The sequence below is a fragment of the Helicoverpa armigera genome, chromosome 21 (assembly GCF_030705265.1).
Source record: "Helicoverpa armigera isolate CAAS_96S chromosome 21, ASM3070526v1, whole genome shotgun sequence".
Lineage (NCBI taxonomy): Eukaryota > Metazoa > Arthropoda > Insecta > Lepidoptera > Noctuidae > Helicoverpa > Helicoverpa armigera.
This window is the reverse complement of record NC_087140.1, coordinates 786,663-796,052: the sequence shown is the minus strand read 5'-3', so window position 1 is coordinate 796,052 and position 9,390 is coordinate 786,663. Positions and strand designations below refer to the sequence as shown.

General features: G+C 41.7%; 1 long non-coding RNA gene across 1 annotated transcript; it reads left to right on the top strand.

Moving 5' to 3' along the window:
• The first annotated feature begins 2,064 nt into the window (after positions 1–2,064).
• On the top strand, positions 2,065–7,244 carry LOC126056346 (uncharacterized). The gene is made up of 2 exons (XR_007511993.2): positions 2,065–2,416; positions 7,099–7,244. It is a non-coding gene; the product is annotated as an uncharacterized LOC126056346 (long non-coding RNA).
• The last annotated feature ends 2,146 nt before the right edge of the window (positions 7,245–9,390 follow it).

The window sequence follows — 9,390 nt, the reverse complement described above, 5'->3', positions numbered from 1 at the left end:
TACTTGTATGTAAATGTCACGGTTTGGTTAGGGAGGTAAGGGTTGGGAAAACATTTTTTGTTAGTTAGCTAAACAATATAGCCTTACTTATGTTAAAAAAATGCGAAAGTCGCTCTGTCCGTCTGTCAATACTAAAGGAACAGTAGTTTTGGAGTGAATGACAGTGCAATTTAGTGTAAAATTAAATACACGATATTTAAAAAAAACTACTTACTCTACACACTCAAATAAACAATCCTATCTTACTTACCCAATCCCAGACATCCGACCTATGTATGTCTTCTCAAAGTTTTCAATTATCATTGCCGATACATAAAAAAGAAACATAGGTATAATAGTAGGTACTTACTTACCTAAAAGAAATGCAGACACATACAAAACTGGACTCCCATTCGGTGCAACTTATTTTTCTAATAATTCTCTACCAAACTACCACCATATGTAATTTCAGTGAATTTCAGAAACACATTCTTTTATTTGCCTATCTATCAAATCCTGCCTTATCAACTCCCGTGTCTATCAATGTATTGTCAATCAATCAATAGGAACTGAATCACAATATCACAAAGATTGAATAAGAAGCGTAAAAATAAACTTCCCGGGATGATAAATAAGATTTCCATATCTTATGATGTTTGTGTATGTTGTGAGATAGGTAGACGGTAAGGCTGAGTTCACACCTGCGTGATTGTATAAAAGAGTTGTTATAAAGAGGTAAGTTAGAGAGGGAAAGGCAGCTGAGAGAATATGTCTAAACCACTAAGCTTAGCTTAGAAAAGTATGCTGTTCTGATGTTTCTAGAAACTGTAGTTTCATGAAAATCTTTTCAGTAGGTAGATAAGTAGTTTTTCCCAAATGGTGTATAATAGTAGAAAAGGCAGTATTTTCCTACTTCTTTTTTAGCTGGTTTTCATGTTCGATAACATCAGGGAAGATTCCTATCACATTAAAAAGAGGTACCTACTATATTAATAAAGACCCAGGTGTGTTTTATACTTTCAGTTTCTCAGTCAGTGTGCAATAAGCCTAACTCATCAAAACCCGGCGAGGCTGCGACGGAAATTGAGCTGAGACGATAGCAAAATTCAACTTCCTAATAATCTGACGCCTGAATCTTACTTTCATATTGATGTAGGGATTTAGACACGCTTACTTACATATTTATTTTTCTCGAAGAAGTTTTTTTGTCAAGATAGGTACAATACTTCATGAAACTGTTAAATCGACTTCGTTTTGCATAGTTAACTACGTCATGAAACCGTAAGAAAACTACTCATGGACGGACTTATAGGTACCTATATGTATGGTCAGTGAACATTTTAGTTGTATAATACCTAATTCTTCCCCGGAAAAGCAGTACTTAAAGAAAATTGTAACTGTATATTAAACTGTAACTGTAGGTAATTGTAATAAAAGTGATGTTTATTATGTTGTTGATGAACAAGAACCACGGTAAAGATATGCTAGAACCTTAAGAGTTATTTTATTTTTTATTATTTCCAATCACAGATGACACTTCAGTCAAAGAAATTCGAATATTATAAGCTTATTGATACATTCATAGAAATACATAGAGGTAACATACAAATAAAATGACGTTATATTGTATGTTTCTACCGCTTTGAATCATTACGCAGAGCCTTTGAGAATTAGCTGACATTCAACAGAGCTTTTCACAACTCAATTTATACGGAATTTTATTACAAACTTGTTTGATTTTATTATTTTATTGCATTGAAAGTAGGTTAGTCAAAACTGCATGTATAAAAGGAGCTTTTTTATTTGACGAAATAACTTATTTTTCTGTTAGACATTATTTTTTTGACCAGGCTCTTACGTTAGCGAATTTTGAGGTAAAAAGACCAGAACGAAAAAGTATGTTAAGAAAGCAAAAAAAGAAGAATGATTTTAACGAAGAAGAAGGATCAGGAGCAAGCAATATGATATTTTGAATTAAATCAATCATAGACAAAGTGATGTATGAATCAAACTCTCCAGATATAGTTCAAAGTTCAACGACTCAAGAAGTTTATACTCCACTTTCAGTCGCTCTTTGGAAACTATTCTAAACGTCAATCATTCATATTATTTAAATTTCTTTACACAGTAATGTTTTATTATTATAACTCTCTAAAATATTTCCCAAGAGAATTATAAGAGATAAAAACATGATCAAAAAATTCTTAGATGTTAATAACCCGGAAAATCTAAACTATAGTTTTAGTTTAAAAAGCGGTTGTATTTTCTTTGCGTTATGTGGCGGCGTGAGTATATTAATATTAGTTCCATTTATTTTAAAATTAAAGAAACAAGATGAAATGAAATATGTAACTCTAACCGCCCGTGGCGCGAAAAAAGAACACTCCTCCCGCAAAAGTCTAAAGGATTTTTCTAGATGGACCGGTAACCTGATCTAGTACGTATCATCATCTGCCTAGCCTTTTCCCAACTGTGTTGGTCGGCGTCCAGTCTTCACTGGATGCAGCCGAGTACCAGTGTTTTACAAGGAGCGACTGCCTATCTGACCTAATTCTTAACTTAACCTTTTCTAGTAAGTCCGTCTGTTGGTCTCGCTTCAACTCCAAAACTAGGTACTGAACCGATTCAAATGAAACTCGGTGCACTGCTAGTCTAGAGCTTGAGCAAGGATATAGGCTACTTTAGGAGGGGACTAGCTGCCTCTTATTTATCATCATCAGAATTTTTATCGTCTCATTGCTGGGCGGCGGAAGGATTGAGCGTTAATCATCACGCTTGCTCAATGCGGGGTGGTTGGTAAATTGGTGTAAAAGCCAATCCATACTAATATTATAAAGCTGAACGGTTTGTTTGTTTGTTTGCTTGAACGCGCTAATGTCAGGAACTACCTACTTGTCCGATTTGAAAAATTCTTTCAGTGTTAGATAGCCCATTTATCGAGGAAGGCTTATAGGTTACTTTTTATCCCGGTACGGGAAGTAGTTCCCACGGGTTGCGGGAGAAACCGCTGGCAGAAGCTAGTAATATATATTGTAGCAGCAGTGCAGGTAGTGTTGAAATAAAACAGCGATGATGGTGTAAAGTATAAAGTATATTTTGTAAATACAGAACGAGCTTAAGTGTAAAATTACAGGGGCCGAAGTAGTGTTAACGCTCAGGCGAGAGCGTCGCGCGATTGTCCAATAAGAACGCTCTGATAAGACTCTGTGAGTACCAAAAAGAAACGAGACAGATGCGCGCGCGAGCGAGATAGCACTAACGTAAATATAACGCGTTCGGCGCGAGCGGTCTTCGTTCCCTGGGTGGTGTAGCGAAGCGTACCTCACAGTACCCCCCTTAGCGAAGCGTACATTTGGCTTGCAGACTCTGCCGGTCCTGGTGATGTAGGGTTGCTGTGAAGGTACAGGATCCACGATGCTCGGCGTACAACTTGCTGTATTCGTAGGACACGTAGTGTTTGGCTCTTCATTGCAGATGTATGCCGGTTTCAGTCTATCCAGCGATACAACTGTCTCTCGATTCGGTAGCTGTATCTTGAAGAATTTTTCATGTTTCTGTAGCACAGGATACGGTCCATCGTAGGGTGGAGTCAGCGGCGCTCGCACGGTGTCGTTCCTCACAAAGACGTGTGTGCACGTACCGAGGTCCTTATGTATGAAGGGACTGGCTGTTGTTCTCGCGGTAGTGCACGAAGGTGAGAGTGACGTCATCGTTTGTGTGAGGCAGCGTACGTAATCTTCGTCCGACATGTTAGTTGTAGTAGTCGGCGCGAAGAAATCCGATGGCACACGTAGCGTCGAACCGTAGGTCATTAGCGCGGGACTTAAGTTGTTATCTTCACGCAGCGCTGTTCGGAGGCCAAGTAGTACGGTGGGAAGTTCGTCACTCCAGTTGGTAGTTGCGCCTCTAGCCATTAACGCAGCTTTTAGCGTACGATGCCAGCGCTCGATTTGACCATTTGACTGCGGATGGTATGCGGTTGTACGTATGCGTGTAATGCCGAGTTTCTTCATTAGCGCGCTGAACAACGACGATTCAAACTGCCTGCCTTGATCGGTCGATATACGTAGTGGGCAGCCGAATCTAGCAATCCAGTTTTCATACAGCGCTTTTGCGACGATCTCAGCTGTTATTTCGCGCACTGGTACAGCTTCTGGCCACTTTGTAAATCTGTCCATGATCGTAACACAATATCGATAATCGTAAGATAGTCGAAGTGGGCCGACTATATCGATATGTATGTGTTCGAAGCGTTGCGATGGCGGGAAACTTCCTAGCGGCGTGACGACGTGACGATGTACTTTTGCTCGCTGACAGCCGACGCAGTTTCTTGTCCACGTTGTTACGTCTTTGTTCATGGATGACCAGAAGAACTTCGATGTTACTTGCTTCCTAGTCGCCTTGATACCAGAGTGGCAGAGATCATGTTGCGCTTTGAATGCAGCAAAACGATGTGCCGGTGGTAAGTATGGGCGAAGCGTGGACGTTGACATCTCGCACGTGATTGGTCGTTGCGTGCCAGGCAAAGTAACTGAGATGAATTTTAAATTCGGCTGCAGCTTCAGTTGTTTCAGTTCGACGTCTTGTTCTTGATCACGTGATAACTTGTCGTAGTCGATGTTTGACGGGCATTGTATTTCGTCAATACGAGATAAGGCGTCAGCGACTGAGTTCTCTTCTCCCTTTACGTACACGATGTTCTTGACGAATTGACTTATAAAGTGGAGTTGTCGTTCACGTCGCTGAGTGTCGCTGCTACTTTGCGGCCTTGAGAGCGCATAGGACAGCGGTTTGTGATCAGTGTAGACGGTGACGTCACAGCCTTCGATGAGTCTTCGGAAATGTTTCACAGCCGCGTAGATCGCTAGTAGTTCGCGATCATACGTGCTGTATCGTGATTGCGTAGCACTCAATGCTTTGGAAAAGAATGCTAGCGGTTTCCAGGCTGCGTTGTCGCGTTGTTGTAGCACCGCTCCAATGCCGTGGTCAGAAGCGTCCGTCATGATGCAGAGTGGGGTGCCGGCGATAGGGTGCGATAGTGTTGCACATTCCAGAATGCTTTGGCGGCATTTTTGAAATGCTTGTTCGGCGGCCGGCGTCCACGTGATAGGCGTTTTGTCATTCTTTTTCCCATTGTGCAGATATTTGTTGAGTTCACTTTGCATGTCGGCTTGATTTGGTAGACAATCTCGATAGAAGTTCAGCATGCCCAGAAAACGACGAAGCTCGATGATAGTTTTCGGTTGAGGATAACTGGATATGGCTTTTATCCGTTCTTCAGTTGGTTTTATTCCGTCCGCTGTTACTTCATAGCCGAGAAAGTTGATTTTCGTCTGTGCAAATTCACATTTGTTTACGTTGAGTGATACGCCGTATTGGTTCAGGCGCTCAAGAACTCGATGCAGTAATTCCTTGTGTTCTTGTTCGTTATCTGAGTACAACAAGATATCGTCGATGTATGAGAAACAGCCCTCGATACCGCGCAGTACCTCGTGCATGAACCGTTGGAAGGTTTGACTCGCATTACGTAGGCCAAACGGCATGCAGGTGAATTCAAACAACCCGAAGGGTGTGATGATTGCCGTTTTCTGTGCGTCTTCTTTGTTTATTGGTATTTTGTAATAGGCCATTTTCATGTCGAGTTTTGAGAAGATCTTCTTATTGTGTAGTTGATAGGTGAAGTCTTGTATGCGCGGAATCGGGTATTTATCGGGTAGCGTGACTGAATTTAGACGCCTGTAGTCGCCGCACACTCGTAGACTGCCATCTTTCTTCTTAACCACATGGAGTGGGCTGGCCCACGGGCTCTTGGAAGGTTGACATATGCCCATTTCCATCATGCGTTCGAATTCATCCTTAGCCGCTTTGTATTTGTCGGGCGGTAGGGGGCGAGCACGGGCGAAGACAGGTTGTCCCGTAGTCTCGATGTGATGCACGACGTTGTGTTTAGCGGGCATTTTCAAGGACATAGGTCGCAGTAGATCTGGATACTGCTTGAGTATGTCTTGATATGTCTGCTTGTTGCTAAGTACGTAAACGGCTTGTTGCATCGACGATATTTCTACGGCGTTTATTGAGAGTTGTGTCACCTTGTCGATTAGCTTCTTTTGATGCAAGTCGACGAGGAGTTTGAAGTGGCGTAGGAAGTCAGCTCCGAGTATTGATGTTTTGACATCTGCGACTACAAATGACCAGCGAAATCGTCTTCTGAGGCCTAGGTCGATTTGTAGTTCTTTTTCGCCGTAGGTATTGATTGGTGAACTGTTCGCGGCGTATAGTTTGTATGAAGTTGGCGAACATTTCTTCTTATGTATCGGGGTGGCGGCAAGGACAGAGATGTCCGCACCGGTGTCAACGAGGAAACGGTGATTCGTGTTGCGATCGAAGACACATAGGCGGTTACTTGCCGTAGTTACACCGACGTCCGCCACGGTCGGTGCCTCTTCTAGTTTTCCGACTTCTTTTGATTTCGCCTAGCGCACGGTGACACGCAGCGTCTCGCCTGATCTCCAAATCGGTAGTGGTAATAGCATACTCGATTGGGATCGTGTTGATGCCTTGCAGACGACTTTGACCTTGAGCCGGAACGCTGATGACGGCGATGGTTTGATCTTCCACGGCTGCGAAGTTCGGAGATCTCGAGCGTCAGATTCTCTAGTTGTTTTGAGAGAACTTGTATCTGCGCGGACATGATTTGATTTTGAAGGAGACGCGACTGCACGGAGATAACGGCGAGGTCTGTAGGCTCACTGACTTCTTGCTTGTGTTCCATCATTTTTCTCTCGGGGTCACCAAAATGTAGCAGCAGTGCAGGTAGTGTTGAAATAAAACAGCGATGATGGTGTAAAGTATAAAGTATATTTTGTAAATACAGAACGAGCTTAAGTGTAAAATTACAGGGGCCGAAGTAGTGTTAACGCTCAGGCGAGAGCGTCGCGCGATTGTCCAATAAGAACGCTCTGATAAGACTCTGTGAGTACCAAAAAGAAACGAGACAGATGCGCGCGCGAGCGAGATAGCACTAACGTAAATATAACGCGTTCGGCGCGAGCGGTCTTCGTTCCCATGTTGTGGGTGGTGTAGCGAAGCGTACCTCACAATATTTTTTCTTTGTTTCAGCTACTATGGTGTTCAGATATACTATTCGACAAAAGATATAAAGTCATCGTGCTGGTGAACGAAGCTAGGTACAAAGTGCTGTATGGTACCGTGCTTGTTTTGTATGTCACATGTATTCTGGTGTTTATTATACGGATTAGCATGTACATTTTATTTTTTAAATACCTCATCAACCGCCTAGCTTTTTCCTAAAGCCTTTAAACTTTAAACCTATACAAGCCTTTTCCCAACTATGGAGTCGGCTTCCAGCCTAACCGGATGCCGCTGAGTACAAATGCTTTATACGGATCGACTGTCTGTCAGACTTCCTTAAACCAGTTACTTAAATAGGGAACCCTCTGGGTGGGTCTGACTTATTGTCTCCTGACCCGTAACCAGCCCCGGATCTAGGGGGGGGCAAGCCGGGGCCTGTGCCCCGGGCGGCAAATTCAGGGGGCGGCAAATTCAGGGGGCGGCAAAATCAGGCGGCTGCCAAATTCACACTTCACAGACCAGTGGATAACTCATCATTTATTTAACGTTGACCACGGAATAAATAATAGTACAAGTACAGCAATTTCATGGCCATATCAACTTGACCGATACCCTGCGCCACTGCACGAACGTTTATTATTCACGAGGCGAAGTTTTAGCAAACTAAAGATGATTAAAAATTATTTGCGATCATCTATGAGCCAGGAACGCTTATCGCATATATTTATTTTTATTTTAAATCGTACATCACAGATTACTGTAATGGTTGCCTACAGCGCCATCTTAACCTATGGTTAATCAGGGTGTGCGCATGACCCGGGCGCCTTGCTCGGTCTCAGGGGCGCCGCGGGACGCCCCACCACCAGGCAATTTCGATGAAATTACACCCGTTTCATAAGGAAGTTCCACATTGCATCACGATACTGACAAGCAAAGTTCCTAAATAAGTCGCCTTCGCTTTGTTGATTGATCATTTTGATTATTTTTTACTTTTAACATCCTCCAACTAAGTGAAAATAGTTATTTGTTATACAAGAGTGCAAAGTTGCTTTTTAACCGCGGGCTCAATTTTGATGACCGAGCAAGCGAAGGATTCTAAAATTGAAACACGAGCGTAGCGAGTGTTTCAATAATTAGAATCCTGATCGATAGCGAGGGAATCAAAAGAGCACAAGGTGAAAAATCTTTGCACTCGAGTGCAACACGTAACTTTTCATCCCACCTCATCGAGGAAATTACTAAATGCAAAAAAAAAACAAAATGGCGCGCTCATATGAGTATCAAATTAAAAAGAAGTACCTAATAAAGTTTATTTATTTGAAAACTCAGTTTAAAAATTAAACGAGGTTAAAAATAGATGTAAAAACAATAATAAAAATTACTTAATTAATTGAATAATTATTTTAAGCAGTATTTTATTTGTTTAATATGTATTTGTTTGAAAATTCTTATCAAGATTGTCACAAATGGAGTATTGCACACGATGTTCTCAATTCAAATCACTTTGCCGCTCTAGAGGATAAAAACGGCTTTTGCGCTCAGATATCAAAGGGTAAAACTACTCTTTCCGAGATGGTGGGATGAAAAATTCTTGCTCGCTAGGCTCGCAGTTAAATGACAACGCGGTTGTTTGTCTGATTATAAACAATCAGAAAAACAGCCGCGTATTTTAATTGTCTCGGTCATTGATTCGGTCTCTAATCACGTTTTCTTTTTATTTGTACATAATTCCCAGTTTAATTTGTGAGTCTTCAAACAAATAATTTAAAAAAACTCGCGCTCGCTACGCTCGCGGCTTCTTGTTGCTTTACAATGTTCTTGATCAGGTATTTTTGTGTCGCAGGCTCAAGAAATTACGCGCTCGCTACGCTCGCGCAATATTATACATGCATTGCCTTCATGACTTCATAACTCAAGTCCACGCTGCCTTACCTTTTATAAGTCAAATTGTAGTAAAAAAATATATTTATGGAGTCCTCAAAAACAAAAAAGTTTGCTTGTTACAGCGCTTTTTAAAACGAATTAATCTTTTGTGTCCCAAATTAAAAAATTTGCGCGCTCGCTTCGCTCGCGCTACTTTTTATAATTGCATCATTTTGTCTCGCCTTTCATAACTTAAGCCGCCAACAGTTTGAGCCTACAATGAGTTGGACACATTTTTTAAAGTCCTTTACCTACCAAATAAGTAGTGCATTTCATTCGAACTTTCTCATTTATATTCCTTGTAACTACTCTAAGAACTTCAATACATAGGTGGCGCTTCGGTGATGATTGACTAGAGACGGCCCTGCTTGCCTACATATTGATAGCTAAAATTAT